Source organism: Chiloscyllium plagiosum, unplaced genomic scaffold (assembly GCF_037043375.1).
Source record: "Chiloscyllium plagiosum isolate Xiang-an unplaced genomic scaffold, Cpla_swu_hap1 HiC_scaffold_47, whole genome shotgun sequence".
Classification (NCBI taxonomy): domain Eukaryota; kingdom Metazoa; phylum Chordata; class Chondrichthyes; order Orectolobiformes; family Hemiscylliidae; genus Chiloscyllium; species Chiloscyllium plagiosum.
Window position 1 is genome coordinate 21,605,539 of NW_028270185.1, and position 20,244 is coordinate 21,625,782.

The following is a 20,244-nucleotide window of genomic DNA, read 5'->3' on the forward strand; positions in this document are numbered from 1 at the left end:
CTGACCTCATGTGTAACACTGTAACCCATCATCACTGGAACTATTTTACTGACCTCAGTGTGTAACACTGTAACCTGTCACCACTGGAACTATTTTACTGACCTCAGTGTGTAACACTGTAACCCATCATCACTGGAACTATTTTACTGACCTCAGTGTGTAACACTGTAACCCATCATCACTGGAACTATTCTGCTGCTCTCTTTAGTGTACTCTCTGAAGTGCCACATACTTCCTGTGATGTGGAGTCTTGAGTTCGATATTCCCATGTTGCCACATTAGCCTGTGATTCTGCATTAAGAGTCCAGTGACATCGCCAATATGCCATTTCATCTTCAATACTGACAATATTAAGTCTGTCTCTGGGCTCTGTCAGCATCTTGTGTTCAGCATACTGACAACAAGGTACTCAAGGCAGCTCAGAAACAATTCCTTCCATGCAACGACTACACCCGACATCACCATTTAAACCTTGTGCTCTTCTGGATTCCTGTCCCTAAGTAGCCCACATCACCTTGCTTTCTCATTTCACCCCTTGCTGGTGAATGGTCTCCTTCCCCATTCAAAGGCTCCTCTTTGCCTATCTCTCTCTGATCACGGCTTCCATCATTACCACAAACCCTTCCAATCAACTCAGGGACCAGATTATAAACCACCTGGGAATATAAACAAAATGATGTGGGAAATTAGATTACTTACAGTGTGGAAACAGGCCCTTCGGCCCAACAAGTCCATACCGACCCTCCGAAGAGCAACCCACCCAGACCCATTCTCTTACATTTACCACTTCACCTAACACTGCGGGGAATTTAGCATGGCCAATTCACCTTGCCTGCATATCTTTTGGACTGTGGGAGGAAACTGGAGCACCCGGAGGTAAGCCACGCAGACACGGGGAGAATGTGCAAACTCCACACAGACGGTTGCCTAGGTGGGGAGAATTGAACTCAGGTCTCTGGCGCTGTGAGGCAGCCGTGCTAACCACTGTGCCACCGTGGTTAGCACTGAAATAAAAACAAAAAATGCTGGTCTGGCAGCACCTTTGGAGAGAGCTGAAGTGTTGAGCCTGACATGGCTGTACTTCAGCACTTTCTCTTTCTGTTACTTTTGGACATATCTCTTTATTAAAATAGTTACATCAGCAAATGGTGACATTTACAGATTTTGGAGTCCTTGTTTAATGTAACATGTAACAGGGACAGGAATAGCCTCAGAGATTTGAACATTCGGCTTGGAGCCTTATGATACCGGGGAATAGTTCCTCGTTCCAGTTAATTGTACCTGCCTCAGGAATTGCTGCATCCAGTAATATCACAGCAAGCTGAATTCTGTACACTGAGGGGTTGTCCTATTTGATGTGATGCGACTGTAAATTCACTAATGTGGGATTCAAAACTAATATGCAACACTTCTCCTGAGGTCAGCCATTAGGGCGGCATGATGGCTCAGCACTGCTGCCTCATAGCACCAGGGTCCCAGGTTCGATTCCAGCCTCGAGCGACTGTCTGTGTGGAATTTGCACATTCTCCCTGTGTCTGCGTGGGTTTCCTCTGGGTGCTCCGGTTTCCTCCCACAATCCAAAGATGTGCAGGTCAGGTGAATTGGCCATGCTAAATTGCCCGTAGTGTTAGGTGCATTAGTCAGAGGGAAATGCGTCTGGGTGGGTTACTCTTTGGAGGATCGTTGTGGACTTGTTGGGCCGAAGGGCCTGTTTCCACACTGTAGGGAATTTAATCTAATCTCAGAAACCTGGCATTCCTAGTTGTCTTTGACAGTAGAAAGTAAGGCTTTGTCACTGCGTTCAACTTACTCAAAAAAAAAGTGAATTTATTCCTATATTCCCTGCATCCTAATCTCCTCAATGTTTACTCCTCCCACATGTAAAAAGAACCAAAGAGTTCACATTTCTTAGAGCTGAACAGCTTTTGATACCTTGTCTCGTGTGGCTATTCCTCACCTCCAAGTCTTCATAAGAAGCAGCACAGAACTATTGAACTGTGGGGCTCCTCACACTGCAGAGCAAACTTTTATCTCCACTCACATCTATGACACACACACAATAGGCACACAGGCAAACGCATACACACACACATACACACACACAGACACACACACACACACATACACAGGCAAACTCACACACACACAGGCAAGCACACACATACACACACACAGGCAAACGCACACACACACACACAGGTAAATGTATACACACACACATACACACAGGCAAGCACACACATACACACACACACACATACAGGCACACACACACAGTCAAACGGATACACACACATACACACACACAGGCAAATGCATACACACACACACACAGGCAAACACATACACATACACACAGGCAAACGCATACACACACACAGGCAAATGTATACACACACACACAGGCAAACACACACACACAGGCAAACACACACACACACATAGGCAAATGCGCACGTGCACACACACACCGGCAAGCACATACACACATACAGGCAAGCACACATACACACAGGCAAATGCATACACACACAAACACACACACACATAGGCAAATGCACACACATACACAGGCAAACATGCATGGACACAGGCAAACGTGCGTGCACACACACAGGCAAACGTGCAAGCGCACACACAGAGGCAAATACACGCACAGGCAAATGCACACACACAGACACATACACAAACACAGTCACACACACAGGCAAACAGGCAAATATGCGCGCGCACACAGAGACACACAGGCACACACACAGGCAAATGTGCGCATACACACACAGGCAAATACGCACATACACACAGATAGACAGACAGACACACACAGGCAAACGTACACACACACAGTCATGCACACACAAACATGGGCAAATGTGCGCGCGCGCACACACACACACACACAGGCAAACATATACAAAGACGCACATAAACTCACACACACAAACAGACCTATATTTAATGAGTAGATCGAGCAAGGTGGTTCAGGACTGGTGTCAGGAAACATTTCTTCACGCAGTGGGGAGTGGAAATCTAGAACTCCCTCCTCCAAATATTTGTTGGAGATGGGTGAGTTAATAGTTTCAAAAGTAAGGGTGCAAAAGAAACATTTTTGGAGCAATAATATTATGGGATGTGGAACTGCGGCCAGTAGATGAAGTTAAAATACAAAGCTATCGTGACCTGATTGAATAGTGTGACAGGCTCATTGGGCTGAATGGCCTCCTTCTGTTCCGATGTATTTCAGGCACAGAGTCACAGGCCATCTGACAATCCTGGTTAATTTTCCCCTTCCGGCTACAGTCAGGTGAGGATTCACAGGACGATATATATCCCTGTCCCCTCCTCACTGGACTCCAACAGATTTTATTAAAAGGATATGCTTATTAGTTGTGCATTTTAACAATTTATGTGCAGTGACTAGGGAAAAGAAACACAAACAGGTTCCTTCAAGTTTTATTTTTAAAAAACAGGATTATAATGATTGCAGTTAACCAAGTTTAAGTAAAATTATACAAATGCTCCAACTTCCAAACACATATACACTCTCACCCACACAGTCACACATACCCACTCACACATTCTCACTCACACCTCCCCCCCCCTACACTCCCTCACGCACCCACTTGGACCGGACCAGGTAAGGTTCTCAGTTGGGTTTCCACAACAATCATTGATAGTTGCCATGGTCACCAACAATGACACTTTACATCCCAGATTTATCGTTTGAACTTAAATTCCACCATCTGCTATGGTGAGACTCGAACCCATGCCCCTGGAACATTAGTGTAGGTTCCTAGATGATTAGGCGAAAGTGAGGACTGCAGATGCTGGAAATCAGAGTGGTGCTGGAAAAGCACAGTAGGTCCGGCAGCATCAACGTCGATTTTCCTGCTCCTCGGATGCTGCCTGACCTGCTGTGCTTTTCCAGCACCACTCTATCCTCGATGATTAGTCTGGTGACATTACCTCTATGTTACCATCTCCCCATTACTTCCATTGTCCACATAAGTGTTTGGAAGGTGGCAGCCATTGCTACACAACGGGGAATGGACAGTGGCGATTCACTCCTGCTTATGACAAACTAGTTTTTCTACAGCTTGCTTTCTGTGACATTTCAGCTTTGGAGGGCAATAAGTCTGCAGATCTAAGTATACTGAGTTTTGGCAGGTCCAAAGACAACGGAAAGTGTGATTTGTACAGGTGGCTTTCTCTCAGGATCTCCATTCAAATGCCCAAACCAGGGCCTCTTCAAGTGGTACTCGCTGACTTGTCAGAGTCTCAAAGATCACCTGACCCTTTGGAGTCATCTCAACGGTTTGAAGTTTCAGTTCTGTTGAAAGTTAGTCAGTGATTTTTCACCAGTAAATACATGAAGTCTTTTTCTTTGCAAAAGGCACCGTGCTGTGGCAATTTACAACATCGTTAGCAGCAGCCCAATTGTTAGGTGATGTCGACTCGTGAGTATCACTAGCGAGTCCCTGTGTTCATTTCCCCAAATGTCCCCTGAGAAAGTGGTGGTGACGTGCCTACTTGAACTCACCATGCTTTAGAATACTTTGGTGCAATTGAGTGAAGCGCTGGGACCATTTCTGACAGCTATTAGGGAGTCAACCACATTGCTCTGGTTCTAGGATCATGTGTACAGTAAACTGGGTTGATTTTCCCCCTGAAGAAAATTAGTGATCTAGGTGGGTTTGTTATAAAGACATAGAAATGTACAGCATGGAAACAGACCCTTCAGTCCATCTCGTCCATGCCATTGCAACATTTAAGAGGCATCTGGGGATGGGTATATGAACAGGAAGGGTTTGGAGGGATATGGACCAGGTGCTGGCAGGTGGGACTAGATTGGGTTGGGATACCTGGTCGGCATGGACAGGTTGGACCGAAGGGTCTGTTTCCATGCTGTACATCTCTATGACTCTATACAGATATCCAAAATTAACCTAGTTCCATTTGTCAACATTTCACCCATGCTCTTCTAAATTCCTATTGACATTCCGGCCATTTCATGATCAATATTGATTTGCTGCCATTGGCTAATGAGGCACTGACCAGCAACAAGGAGTGCTGTTGGCAGAACTACTTACAAAGACACAACGTCAGAGAAACACAGAAGTCCAGGACTGAAGGAAGAATTAGAGACAGCTAACAGGAACAGAAACAATGACAGGCTATTGGTGGATCTCAGTGACATACTCCATTAGGAAGATCGAAAGCCTGTCTACTACCGACAAGGCACACGTCGGGAGTGATGGATCACTCCCCACTTGCCTGGATGGCTGGCTGGGGGGGAAGAGACTGAAGTGGCGTGGTCACCCGGTGCAAAAAGAGAGAGAGACCCAGCATGGAGGGAGGGAGTCAGACAGAACATGTGGTAAGGCAGGTCAAGGGAGATGTGACTGTCAGAGAAAAAGGGAACAGCAAGACCTAACACCAGATGGAAGGATGTAGCAGCAAAATAATTAAATACAGTGACTTTGCAAGAAGGATTATAATGATGGCATTTGTGTTTTGTGCTCTTTTTCCCTAGTCACTGCATATAAATAGTTGAAACTCACAACTAACAAACATATCCTTTTAACAAAATCTGTTGGAGTCCAGTGAGGAGGGGACAGGGATATATATCGTCCTGTGAATCCTCACCTGACTGTAGCCGGAAGGGGAAAATTAACCAGGATTTTCAGATGGCCGGTGACTCTGTGTCTGAAATACATTGGAAAAGGAGGCCATTCAGCCCAATGAGCCTGTCACACTATTCAATCAGGTCACGATAGCTTTGTATTTTAACTTCATCTACTGGCCGCAGTTCCACATCCCATAATATTATTGCTCCAAAAATGTTTCTTTTTAAACACTGTTAGTTTTGAAACTATTAGCTCACCCCCATCTCCAACAAATATTTGGGAGGAATGAAAGCTGACAGAAGTGTGATCAATCAGCGCCGTGGTGATCCCAACTAAATTCAGAGTCGCAGGAAGAAGGGGATTGTGACAAATTCGGGAATGAAGTGTCATCAAGGTAGATACATCTGATACAAACACAATTATTCAACCAGACATATGTGGGATATAGGTGAATTAATGTTATTTCTGCAATTATAAGTTCTGAGGCAGAGGATTGTTTCTTGGCTAAGAGCTGAGTTAACAAGAATGTGAACTACATAGAGGAAGTATATAATCCGTTAAAAAAAAAAGGTATGTTAGCATGAGACGTGATTACAAAAGAATGGTAGAAATACAGGCACTAGATAAAATGCTGTGAAGAGAGGCCTGTATAAACAGTAGGTTTCCCACTTGTACAGAGACACAGGAACAAACCCCAATTAAAAGGGCTTAGTGATAAGATGCTGTGAGGGGCAGCGCAGATAGAGGGAGCAGATAATGGTAAGCAAAGGATGGGATGACGTCAAACAACCTTATGGGGGCCAGAGATAGGCATTTGTCACGGACAAGGCCGGATAAACAGAAGTTGTGGGATCAGTCTTAAGGAAATGAGTGACATAAGCGAGGGGGGGGGGCTAACAATGAAATAAGAAAAAATATGTAGGGACTCAAATTATATAAATATCGAGCTTTTGTCGAATTCGGTGTGTGTTTTGTCCCTGCCTTGTGACATCACACCCACTTGCAAGTGTAAAATAAATGACACTACTGTTTCAGATTTTTGTCTCAGACTTAAATTATTGAAGTGAGTGAGCTTTGTTTCTCACAATTGGGGGCTGTCCGGGATTTTCTTCCATTGCTGGGGGGAGTGGCTGGCCTTGGACACTGGGAAGACGCGTCCCGTTCCCCATTGAGGAGTGGTCTCGTGTCCCGGTTTGGTATACTCCCTTGGGTGACTGGTGTGAATCCTACAAGAGAGACATCTGAATCAGACAGTGAGAGGAGGCCGATAGAAAATACGGCGAAAAGGGGCCAGGCAACTCTGTGCACCTGGAAGAAAATTGACTTTTAAGTATTGCCTTGGTGGCCGGGATTGAGTTTTAGTAGTTAATAAGGGACTAACGAAGGAACTCAATATGGGTTGTGCTGTGGGTAAGGAAAAAGCCTCCGGGAAAATAAAGTAAGAACAAGGCAATGGAAATGGAGGTGGGGTCCCTTACAACATACCTCCAGAAAGTCCTTTGGACAGGATGTTGTGGAATTGGCAAAATAATACTTGTACAAGGGAGAAAGATGATTAAATATTGTTGCTTTGTATGGACTAAGGAATCCATTCTTCATCCCGCTGTCTTCTGGCCAAAGTACAGGTCGGACGAAGACTGGGTTTGTAAATATCTGAATTTATATGTCAATGTGCGAGAGAGAGAGAGAATGAAAAGAGCTGTACAGCTGGTAGGAAGTTTAACCCTTTGTGATTTGGTTTGAGTGAACATTTGTTTGTTGGTGATTGAATGTTTGTGTTTTATTCCCAGAAGCTTGAGTTCCAGGACTGTTTTGAATCTGATTTTTATTATGGAAACTTAACATGATTTCTTTTAAGGTTAGGGATTCTATCGAGATTATGAAGAAAAAAAGAATGATAACTCCTGTTCTTTTTACAGGTCATGACTGCCTCACTATCAGTTTCTAACTAATCTCTTTTATCTTTACATAAAAGCGATTTATGGAGGACAGTTGAAGTTTCAGTTCAACATTAGATTGTAGTAAAAACAAAATTCTATAATTAATATCTGTGACCTTGGATTCAGCCATTGTTCATGCATTAGAAGGTTTTTTTAAACTTGAGTAGACAAATTCTTTTAAGGCAGCTCTGATTATTTTACGACCTATAGTATTGCAATTGAGCAACGATTGGTCAGGACTACTTAAGAAATCTAATTTTGGATTTAAATTACAGGACTAAAACTGGGTAATTACAGTGAATTTCAAAATTGGGAACTGTATGCATTTTGCATTTTAAATATTAAATACTGAAGAAATGAACGTAAATATATAAATATATTTATGAGTTAGGAACAGGCTTTAAAGGTTAGTCAAGCATGAATTGATGAATTGGTGTTTGAAGTTATGGGGAGCTAGAAATATTGCAATATTTCTTTAAAAAAAAGGAAAAAGGGGAAGAACGTAACGACTTATCCCCTTCGGGAGGTACCCATAGGGGACAAAGAGATTGGGTTTGTAAGTGCCCCCCTCACCAGTGGGGAGGTCAGAACATTTAAGAAGGAAATGAAGGTCCTGGTTGAGGATCCGGTAGGGTTGTCTGAACAAATTGATCAATTTTTGGGGCCCAGTCTGTATACCTGGGCTGAGTTAATGTCTATTTTGAATATACTATTTACTGGGGAGGAGAGGGGACTTATACGAGGAGCTGCCATTAAAATATGGGACAGGGAACACCCGATTGGAGATGGGGATGCTGGACAGGGAGAGGTGAAGTTTCCCCTCAGAGACCCCCAATGGGAAAACCAAAACCCGGAGCATAGAGAAGAAATGAGGGAATTGAAAGACCTGATTCTAAAAGGAATAAGAGAGGCAGTTCCGAAGTCACAGAATTTGACTAAAACCTTTGAAGTTAGACAGGAGAAAGATGAGACTCCCTCAGCTTTCTTGCAAAGATTAAGGGACTCAATGCGGAAATATTCTGGAATGAACCCTGAGGACCCAGTGGCACAGGGTCTTTTGAAAGTACATTTTGTGACAAAGGCATGGCCAGACATACAGAGAAAGATACAGAAGATAGAAGGGTGGAGTGAAAAACCATTAGATGAATTGTTAAGAGAGGCACAGAAAGTGTTTGTAAAGAGGGAGAATGAGAGACAAAAACAGAAGGTGAAAATGATGGTAGCTATGGTTGATGAGGTAGTAAAGAAAAGAATGGAACCAATAGTGAGCAACCGGAGCGGCAGGTGGCAGCATGTAGGACAGAGAGGAAGGGGGAGAGGGAGAGGATAAGGGGGAGCATTTGATAGAGAGTTCGAGCGACAGGGGCAGAGATGGAGGTCTCCACAGGCAGGATGCTATTATTGCGGAAAGATAGGGCATTTTAAGCGGGAGTGTCCTGATCTACAAAGGGAAGAAAGGGCAATTCCGCTTATGAATTTTGATGAAGAATAGGGGTATCAGGGGCTCCTGCCCTCAGGGACCCACCAGGAACCCTTGATAAACTTGAAGGTGGGACCCTGTAGGGAAGGGGTAGTCTTCCTAGTAGATACGGGGGCGGCACGGTCATCGCTGAATTTTAAACCAAAGAAAGCAGAAATGTCAACACGATCAATTACTGTTTCGGGGGTAAAAGGGGAAGGATTTACTGTTCCAGTATTTGAACCTATGATGATAGAAGGTCCTAAGGATAGGGTCATAGGGGAACTGCTGTATATCCCTGATATAGGAAGTAACTTACTAGGGAGAGACTTAATTATCCTCTTAGGATTGGAGATTGGAATTCAGGAAAAAGAATTAGTTGTACAACTGGCAATGTTGACAGAGGATGTGGAGAGAGAGATAGACCCTATTGTGTGGGCTAGAGAAGGGAATCGTGGAAAACTACAGATCCCTCCCCTTTTAATAAATTTAAAATGGGAAGGGGACGTTGTCTGTGAACGACAATACCCTATTTCCATAGAAGGTAAACGAGGACTGCAGCCAGTAATTGAAGGACTGATTAGAGATGGACTGTTGGAGCCATGTATGTCTCCTTATAATACCCCAATTCTACCAGTGCGGAAATCCGATGGAACTTATCGATTGGTGCCGGATTTGAGAACATTAAATCGAATAGTACAGATCAGGCACCCAGTGGTGCCAAACCCCTATACGTTATTAAGTAAGATCCCTCATGATCACAAATGGTTTAGTGTGATAGATTTAAAGGAGGCCTTTTGGGCTTGTCCCTTGGCAGAGGAAAGATTTGGGACTATCCCCCTATGAAATCTTATTTGGATTACCTTATCTGGGAACGAATGGAGAATTGCCAATTCCCGAAACTAAAGATTTGTTTTTAAAGAAGTATATACTGGGCTTGTCCTCCTCTTTATCTTTCCTCAGGAAACAGGGTCTATTGGCACAGACTCCACCCCTTGAATTCACTGTTCACCCCATCCGGCCAGGTGATTGGATCTTAGTAAAATCATGGACAGAGACTAAATTGCAGCCGGACTGGGAAGGGCCGTATCAGGCTCTTTTGACCGAAATGGCAATAAGGACGGCGGAGAAAGGCTGGACTCACTACACTCGGATCAAAGGGCCAGTGGACCCTCCAGTTGAGAAAGAAGTCTGGACAGCCGAATCAACGCAAGACCCGCTGAAACTCTGGCTAAAGAGACTTTGAGTAACTGACTATACAGTGGCGACGCGAGCGCGGGATTATTTCTGTAAGATTGTATATTAAGTCTTTTTGTGCTTCAGTATGATGTTTAGAATACTGGGAATGTTTAGAGTTATGATGCTAGCCCTCTTAGTATTGGGATTTTGTCAAATATTATTTTCATATGTATTATTAACGGTCCCTGAGTCTGATAATCCACAAGTAATAGACGCTGATGCATGCAGCTTAATAAATTGTGGGGATGTAGATAATCAGAGACAGTACCGCAGCTCTGAGATACATCTTAAGTCCTATGGGGATGGCCTTGGGGATGGTACTTGGTATAATGGTCTCGTCACAGTACACCGGACCCCCTTCCGATCAGCTCGCGATTGTCCCGATAAAAAGTGTAACCCAATATACCTAACAATAAGGAAAACCACATGGCAAGAAGCAATTCTGGGGGGACACTTATGAGATACAATTAAATGAAACATTTGGGATTGAAATGAAAACAAATGGGGAGGATTTCGTGGGCTGTTGTTTTCGAATTAGCGTAGGACAGGGAAAACGGGTAGAATTACTGGGTAATGAGATCCTAAAGTAGTAAAAATTATAGAGGTAAAAGACTTGAAACAGACCATCGAAATAGAAACTGGGTACGGGGATGCAAATGCATGGGTTGAATGGGTAAAGTATACTGTAAAAAGTCTGAACAAAAGCAATTGCTATGCATGTGCCTCCGGTAGGCCAGTGGCCCAGGTGGTTCCCTTTCCGCTCGGGTGGAAGCGAGACAGGAAGGGCATGAAATGTATGATAGCCCTGTATCAGGATGAGACTGCATGGAATGATAGGAATTGTACCTCCCTATCTCTGATGTTCCCTCCCTTGGAGAAGAAAGATGCAAAAGCTCCCCCCACATTTTCCGCCGCAGTCGGAAATCACAAGTCATGTGTGCGCAGGCGAGGTACAAATCGGTCGAGAGATTTGGGGGAGCTGAAATTATGTACAGAGATTAAGAATGTTACCGAAACGGAGAAGGGAGGGAACTACTCAGCACTAAAGGTTCCCCGAGCGGATCTGTGGTGGTACGGTGGAGGCAAAATATTGAGACCCACCCTACCTCCGGATTGGAGAGGGATATGTGCAACTGTACAATTGGCAATTCCATTTACCCTGGCATTTGAGAAGGAAAAGATAGTAGGGAAAAAGGGAAGGGGTAAGAGATTACTGTTAGATACTTCTTTTGATGACAGGATTTATCTCAACTCGGTAGGAGTCTCTAGGGGAGTGCCTGACGAATTCAAGGCTCGTAACCAGATTGCAGCAGGCTTTGAGTCAGCTCTCCTTTGGTGGGTAACAATTAATAAAAATGTAGATTGGATAAATTACATTTTCTATAACCAACAGCGATTTATAAATTATACAAGAGATGCGGTTAAAGGAATATCAGAACAGCTTGATGCGACAAGTAGGATGGCATGGGAAAACAGAATAGCCCTTGATATAATTTTAGCAGAAAAAGGGTGTGTGTGTGTGTGTGTGATGTTAGGAGGAAGCTGTTGTACCTTTATTCCTAATAATACTGCGCCTGATGGTTCAATTACTCGGGCCTTACGGGGATTGACTACCTTAGCAGAGGAACTGGCTGAGAATTCAGGAGTAGATACATCTCTCACGGGATGGCTTGAATCCTGGTTTGGGAAATGGAAGTGGTTGGTGGTTTCTATCCTTACTTCCCTGATAGTAGTAGTCGGGGTACTGGTGGCCATTGGCTATTGTGTCATACCCTGAATACAAGGGCTCACCCGAAGATTAATTGAAACAGCCTTAATGAAACAGATGCCCCTAGGAGGGAATCAGACAGAGGAACTTTATCGACTAAATAATGAGGAGATGAGTGAAACCAAGATGGATGAAATCTCTGAAATGATGCTTGCGAATTTCGGGAACGATGTTTAAAAAAAAATGCAGAAGATAACAAATGGTAATTAAAAAGAAAAAGGGGAAATTGTGGGATATAGATGAATTAATGTTATTTCTGCAATTATAAGTTCTGAGACAGAGGATTGTTTCTTGGCTAAGAGCTGAGTTAACAAGAATGGGAACTACATAGAGGAAGTATATAATCCATTAAAAAAAAATGGTATGTTAGCATGTGACGTGATTACAAAACAATGGTAGAAATACAGGCACTAGATAAAATGCTGTGAAGAGAGGCCTGTATAAACAGTAGGTTTCCCACTTGTACAGAGACACAGGAACAAACCCCAATTAAAAGGGCTTAGTGATAAGATGCTGTGAGGGGCAGCGCAGATGGAGGGAGTAGATAATGGTAAGCAAAGGATGGGATGACGTCAAACGACCTTCTGGGGCCAGAGATAGGCATTTGTCACGGACAAGGCCGGATAAACAGAAGTTGTGGGATCAGTCTTAGGGAAATGAGTGACGTAAGCGGGGGGGGGGGGGGGGGGGGGGGGGGGTGGGAAACAATGAAATAAGAAAAAATATGTAGGGACTCAAATTATATAAATATCGAGCGTTTGTCGAATTCGGTGTGTGTTTTCTCCCTGTCTTGTGACATCACACCCACTTGCAAGTGTAAAATAAATGACACTACTGTTTCAGATTTTTGTCTCGGACTGAAATTATTGAAGTGAGTGCACTTTGTTTCTCACACATAATTGTACCAGTTTCAGGCAATGGATTCCTTACAGGGACCAACCTGTAATAACAAGTACATGCAGCATCTAGTAAGAATCAACATGTCTGTAATGATTCACTGAGATGGTGCATTGGGAATCAAGCCCCGCTATTCCCAGACTCATCGCAAAAGTTAAAGATCTTAAAAGTTCACAGAATTCCCAATTTACCTGTCTTTTAGTCCCAGATTAACAGAAAGCACAGACCAGGTTTCTGTACTTATCAAGTATTACAAATAGACTCTCGCTCAGATAAACAATTATGATTTAAAACACTAACCCCCATTTAAAATCCCTCTCTATACACACATTCAGACAGACAGACACAGATAGAGACAGAGACAGAGAAAAAGGCTGGAGGGGAAGATTGGGGAGACTGTTCTGTGGCCCCTGTCCACAGGGTTTGCTCAGATGATCTTTTTGTCGATCTGAATGCTGCTGCTCAATCTCCCTTCTCACTTGTTTGCAAGAGGCACAGTGTGACTAGTTTCCACTTATAAAGGTTTTTAACTGAGCAATTAAAAGTCACAGCTTACAGCAACTTTTACGGGGAAACGTGTTTATCTTCAGACGTAAGATGCTTTTCACTTCAGAGAAAAAAAATGCTCCTTCCCCCCTAGAGGTCTAATACTTTCCACCAAAATATTCACACCACCGAGCAGTTCAGCTACCTGGGAGCCAACTCTATAGCTGCTGGCAGGCCAAAGTCCTTTGTTACTAGTCTCTAGACCAGAGATCAATCAGCTGTTTGTCAATAATCAAAGTTCCATTCATACACAGCCTTCAGTGCCAGCTCATCTGCAAACTATGCTGTCAGTACTGCTTATGCCAGTTGCAGTCAAAACAACATTGACACTGAGTGTCAGATAAAAACTGGCTTTCAAAAAGTGAAGCACTCCTTCAATAAGCCCTGGTTTTTAAAACAGGCCTGTTCCCATTTTACTCCACGATCCACAACGCAGAAAGTATAAAGGTGCGGACTTCACAACATCCTCAAAAGGAGAGAACCGGCAAAATAAACATATGGAGATTCAGGACCAGAACAGAGGAGCAGGTTTGTCAGGTCATCCTTCTATTTAATTACAGTTAATTGGTGGAGAATTCTCAAGGGAATGAGCTGTCTCTTAAATCACAACGAGAGTGCACTCAATATCTCTACTAATGGGTTGAGTGTGGGAACAAAGAAACAGGAGCAGGATATTCTGCACATCCCACCATTTAGTCAGATCCTGGTTGATGGGAATTATAACTCCATTTACAGTACCGACCTTGATTACTCATCCAACACAAATTGGTCACTATCACATCAGAAATCTTTAATCGACCCTCATCCAACTCTCCTCATCCCAAAACAACATTTTGAAGGGAGGGGATTCACATTTGCACTTTGAGCTGATGCCTAGCATTAGCTCTTAACAGTCAGTGTGACAACTCCCACCATAGAAAGACCATTCTTTAATCTAGCAACTACTTTAATATACTTAGCCATCCCTGGAGAAACATGCCAAAGCTTTTTAATTATCAAAAATGGCCCTACAAAAATCTATATTCCAGAGGCAGTCAAAACTGTGGTTTCAATGCGACCTTATGTCTTTGTGAGAAACATTCACTTCTGTCATTTTCCCTGAATCTAGTTTCTGCCTCTTTTGATTAATCAGTATTAATTCTGAGTTGCAGTGAAGTTGTTTAAATCAGTATTTTGTTCTTTTAAAAAAAGCTTACATTTCTGTGCAGTATATTTCTGACTGTCCCAAAACTGCTCCCAGCCAATAAATTGTTGTTAAGACTGTGGTCACTGTCGTGCGCAAATAAACATGGAACACCACGAGCAGCCATGAAATAATGACAGGGAGCCTGTTTTAGTAATGGACTGATCTCCCATGCTGTTACTCAGACAAGCTGACTTGATGTTACAGGGTATATGCTCAGCTAAGGTGGGCAGGGGAGAGCTGTGATCAACATCTGGCCTGAAGGATAGCATCGTTGGTAATGACGCACTTTCTCACAGGGCTGCACTAGAACAGTCAGTGTCCTTGAGCTACGTGCTCAAGTCCTGTCAATAGTATCTGAAGACACAGCATTGGTGAGTGTTACCCACTGACCAGACTAATTACCGACCACTTAGTTCATTCAACTCTTCCCTTCGTCATAACTGAATGACTGTCCTTTGGGCACCGTGCCATTTACCTTCCCATCTGTTTCCTGCACAAGTCTTTCATTCAAAAAAAGAGCTCAATTCCACTTATTTCGATTTCTTCAATCTTATTTCTGAAGATTCCTCCTTTTGAAGAAGCGCTGTCATGCTGACCCCCCCAGGAGGTAGACACCTCAGGAGCTTGCGTCAGAGAGTGGATTGCATACATGGAATCAGCAGGCTATTTGACCACAAGGGGCATCACAACTCCTCCCTTGCCTTCACTCAACGCCCACGTAGCATGAGGAGGAGGGTGGGGCTGTGCTTCCTCCTTCTATATAGTACAGGGTCTTGAAACTGTTCCTACTGCCAGAGCTAAACTAATTTAACGTGGTCAAAGCTGTGATTGATGCTGAACTAATTCCCTTGCAGGTCGGTACAGGTCCGAACTGAGCCACTGCGTCCCTTTGTCTCTCATTCCCATCTGAACACGTCGGTCCCAGGGGCAGCCTGACTTACAGAACCCATTGGCTTTCAGAGTGCTGGCCACAAGAACAGTTTAAACCCTGACATTTCTCTTTTAAACCGTCCAGATGGACAGAACCCTCACCAGTGTTTGCATCAACATTTCGTGGCATCATCAAGTGAATCCTGATGGATGGGCTTCAATTTATTTTTTTTATAACTAACCTGTCAAGATGGTGTTTGAAGGTCCTTCTGTTGAATTAATTTTACTGGTTTGATGTCATAACAATAACACTCAGCCACCAGAATTAATGCTTTTGAACCAGCCTCCGAATCATTTCTTTCCCTGCTGTTGATTCGGGATCAGTATTGATCCTGATAACGTATCCTATTATAAACAGAAAGACCTGTAACCATAACACAGCAACAGATTCAATGCTCAGCCGTTTACTCTGTCTTAAAGCCACTTGTTCCATGTCCTGTATCTCAGACAGCTAACCTCACTCAACATTACATCTCCCTCCCCCCCCCCCCCCAAACCATGTGGGCAAAACACTAGTAAACGATTTCAATCAAGCCAAAACTTAGCCTGTCTCACATTGCGTGATCTGACATCTTACCCTGTGGCATCTGCCGTTTGAACAGCTGGTACTTTTACGAGGATGCAGATGGCAGTGGACTGCCCTTCTTAAACACAAAGAACAACCAAGGTTTCAACAAGAAATCTTCACCAGGAAGATGCCCGCTTCAGTTTCAAAAGCTGCCCACCTTCCCCTCCCGAGCACACACAGCCCACTAGCCCCTTCCCCGGGTATCAGGCAGACCAAGTGCCCGAACTGAGGGATGCCCCTCACCGGTGTTATGGCCAGAGCCTTGTTGCTGGAAAAGTCTGTTTGTAAAATCAAACAATTTGGACAAAACACACACAGAGACACACACACACATACACACACTCACACACACACACAGACACAGGCACACAGACAGACACACAGATACACAGACACACACAGATATACACACAAATACACACACAGACACACTGACACACACGCACACTCATACAGACAGTCACACAGACACAGACACACAGAGATACACAGACGCACACACAGATACACAGACACAGACACACACACACAGACACACACACGGAGACTCACAAACACAGAGATACACACAGACAGACTCACACTGATACACACACACATACAGACACAGACACAGATACACACACAGATATGCACAGACACACAGAAACACAGACACACAGATACACAGAAACACACAGACACAGACACACACAGAGACTCACATAGAGATACACAGACACACAGACACAGACACTCACATAGACACACATAGAGATACACAGACACACATAGACACACATAGAGATACACACACACACAGAGACACACAGAGATACACATACTCACACAGACACACACAAGCTGGGAGAAAGTGGTCTGGCTCTTATTTGCCTGAAAGTCCACTGTCTTTGTTAGAAAACACATTACAAAACGACCTGTTAGAGATGGCGTTTTTATATCTCGATGATTAATATCGCAGTACTAACCGTCAATCTCCCTCTTTGTGTGTGTTTTGGAAAAGTCTGTTTGAGAGTAAATCCAGTCTGTGATGGCGCTCTCTCTCTCTCTCTCTCGATCTGTGCCTTCGGATGAGCCGCTCTTAACAAAGCTCTGGAAAAGGCAGCAGACTTCCCACCTCCCCCTGCCAGCTCCTGTAATCTCATTCAGTAACAGCACACACACACACAGACTGCAGTAAAACAGTGACAGCTCCTGAGTGACACTCCACCCTATCGTCCAGGCTCCACCCCGTCTGACCGACCAAAGGAACTACTCCAATTCGGTCCTCAGTGTGTCGGACACAACTCAACAAAGGGGTAAGGGAGGAGGGGTGGGCCCTGAGACCCCTCTCTCACTCTGTGTTTAAACAAAGAGAAATGCATTTGGTATGTTCGATGAAGTGACCCTAAACTGACACCCCAGCATAGTGTTCAGCCTGGTCATTGCTCCTGGTTAGTGTCTGGTTCATTGCAACCAAACTTCACACTCTGTTAACAAGTAGCATATGTAGCCAAATGCTCCATGTGACAAATACTCCTTCACAAATAAAATAGACGAAAACTACACCATTTCCCACCTTACTCCCCCACCCCACCCCACCAGGAACAAGCCACCATCTCCCCCACTGTCCATGACCTCATCCCCTCCAGTGAGCTCCTTGCTCGCCCACTCCCCCATCACCTCCCAACCCCCCCAGCCCCAAACTGCTCCGGCTGTCCCTGCTCCCCAAGATCCACAAGGCCTAACTACCCCGGCTGAAGCATCGTCTCCGTTATGTCCCGAGGTAAAAACAATGACTGCAGATGTTGGAAACCAGATTCAGGAGTAGAGTGGTGCTGGAAAAGCACAGCAGGTCAAGCAGCATCTGAGGAGCAGGAAAGTCAATGTTTCAGGCAAAAGCCCTCATCAGGAATATGAAGGGCTTTTGTCTGAAACGTTGATTTTCCGTTTTGTCCCTGCCCCACCGAACGCATTTCCTCCTCCCTCGACTCCATCCTTTCCCCACCTTGGCCCAGGCACTTCCCACCTTACTCCCCCCACCCTTCCCACCTATACCTGGGACACCAACCACACCCTCCACCTCTTGTTTCTCTGGTCCTCAGCCACTTTATCTTCACTACAGGCGTGCAGTCCTAATGCATATCCGTTGCCCATGATGACGGCCTATTGGCCCTCAGCTTTTTCCTCTCCAACAGATCCATCCAGTCCCTCTCCACCAATACCTTCCTCTGCCTCAGCAAATTAGTCCTCTCCCTCAATAACTTTTCCGTCAGCTCTTCCCACTTCCTCCAAATCCAGCGGGTGCCCACGGGCTCTTGCATGGGTCCTAGATACTCCTGCCTCTTGGCCAGTTATGTCGAACAGTCCCTCTTCAACCCACACAGGCACTGTGCCCCAACTCTTCCGCCATTACATTGATGACTATGTCCATGCAGCGTCCTGCACCCAGCCTGAACTGGAGCAGTTCATCCACTTCACCCATAACTTCCACCCTGCCCTCAAATTCATTTGTCCATCTCGGACACTTACCCCCCACCCTTGGCCTCTCCATTTCCATCTCCAGTGACGGTCTGCAGATGGATGTTTACTAGAAACCCACAGACTCCTGGACTACACCTCCTGCCACCCAGTATCCTGCAAAAGCTCCATCCCGTTTTCCCAATTCCTCCGTCTCTGTTACATCTGCTCTGACGAGGAGACATTTCATTCCCGAGCATCCCAGATTTCCTCCTATTTCCAACAATGTTCTTTTCCCCTCCCCCCATCGTCCAAACAGTGCTCCACCACTCCTCCTCCATTCCCCACTCCACTCAGGTATACCCACGCCACCCCCAAACGCAATAAAGGCAGGGTCCCCCCTTGTCCCCACCAGCCTTTGCATCCAACGTATCATCGTCAAACACTTCCACCAACTCTGATTAGACTCTACCACTCAACACATCTTCCCCTCCCCATCCCTCTCTGCCTTCTGCAAGGACCTTTTGCTTTGTCACTCCTTGTTTTGGGTCACACTCCCCATCAACCCACCCCCACCCCGAACCCCCAGGTACCTTTCTCTACACCACCCACCCTCAACTCCATGCAGGGCCCCAAACAGTCCTTCTGGGTGAGACAGAGGTTCACCTACCTCTCCTCCAACCTAGTTTACTGTATCCGGTGCTCCCGATGGGGTCTTCTCTACATTGGGGAGACCAAGCGTAAACTAGGTGACCGTTTTGCCGAGCATCATCACCGGGCCCTTAATGGCCAGACTGACCTCCCGGTCACCGCCCATTTCAATTGCCCCTCCCACTCCCTCTCTGACATGCCCATCCTCATCAGTCTCCTCCATTGCCACAGTAAATCAGACTGCAAGTCAGAGGAACAACACCTCATCTTCCGCCCGGACAGCCTACCGCCCGAAGGACTCAACACTGACTTCTCCAATTTCAAACAACCTTTCCACCCATCTCCCGGCTCCCTTTCTAGCCCCGATTAGAGTGGTGCTGGAAAAGCACAGCAGGTCAGGCAGCATCCGAGGAGCAGGAAAATCGACGTTTCGGACAAAAACCTTTCATTAGGAATACAGGCAGGAAGCCTCCGGGGTGGATCGATTTTCCTGCTCCTCGGATGCTGTCTGACCTGCTGTGCTTTTCCAGCACCTCTCTAATCTGGACTCTGATTTCCAGCATCTGCTGTCCTCACTTTTGCCTCGTTGGTTTTTCCCTTCCTAGCCCCACCTCCTCCCTTCCATTCCACCTCCTGCCTCACTGGCTTCACTGTCTCCCATGTCCCCCACCTCATCCCATGTCCAGCCCTTACTCTCCTCCTGGACTCCTTGACCTGACCTACCTGTCCATCTTTTTTCCCACCACTCTGCTCCAGCCTTCCCACTGACCTATCGCAATAACCCCCTACCTGCATCCACCTATCGCTATCCCAGTTACCTTGCCCCCAGCCCAACCCCCCTCCCTCTATTTATGGCTCAGCTCCCTTCCCCCCTCCCTAGTCCTGATGAAGGGTCACGACCCGAGATTAGATTAGATTACTTACGGGAACAGGCCCTTATGGCCCAACAAGTCCACACCGACCCTCCGAAGAGCAACCCACCCAGACCCATTCC

General features: G+C 45.2%; 1 protein-coding gene across 5 annotated transcripts in view; it reads right to left on the bottom strand.

The window, feature by feature from the left end:
- Nucleotides 1–17,299, bottom strand: part of LOC122546431 (synaptosomal-associated protein 25-like) — a 225,416-nt gene extending 208,117 nt beyond the window's left edge. The window contains exons 1-2 of one of the 5 annotated variants that reach the window (XM_087983895.1): nucleotides 17,129–17,295; nucleotides 15,775–15,937 (exon numbers count right to left, since the gene is read on the bottom strand). The gene's annotated coding sequence lies outside the window, so the exon portion shown is untranslated. Of the gene's footprint in view, nucleotides 1–15,137; nucleotides 15,228–15,774; nucleotides 15,938–16,169; nucleotides 16,190–17,128 lie in introns of those variants that run through there. The other 4 variants (XM_087983898.1, XM_087983894.1, XM_087983897.1 and 1 more) reach the window with 4 other exon arrangements.
- Between the last annotated feature and the right edge of the window lie 2,945 nt (nucleotides 17,300–20,244).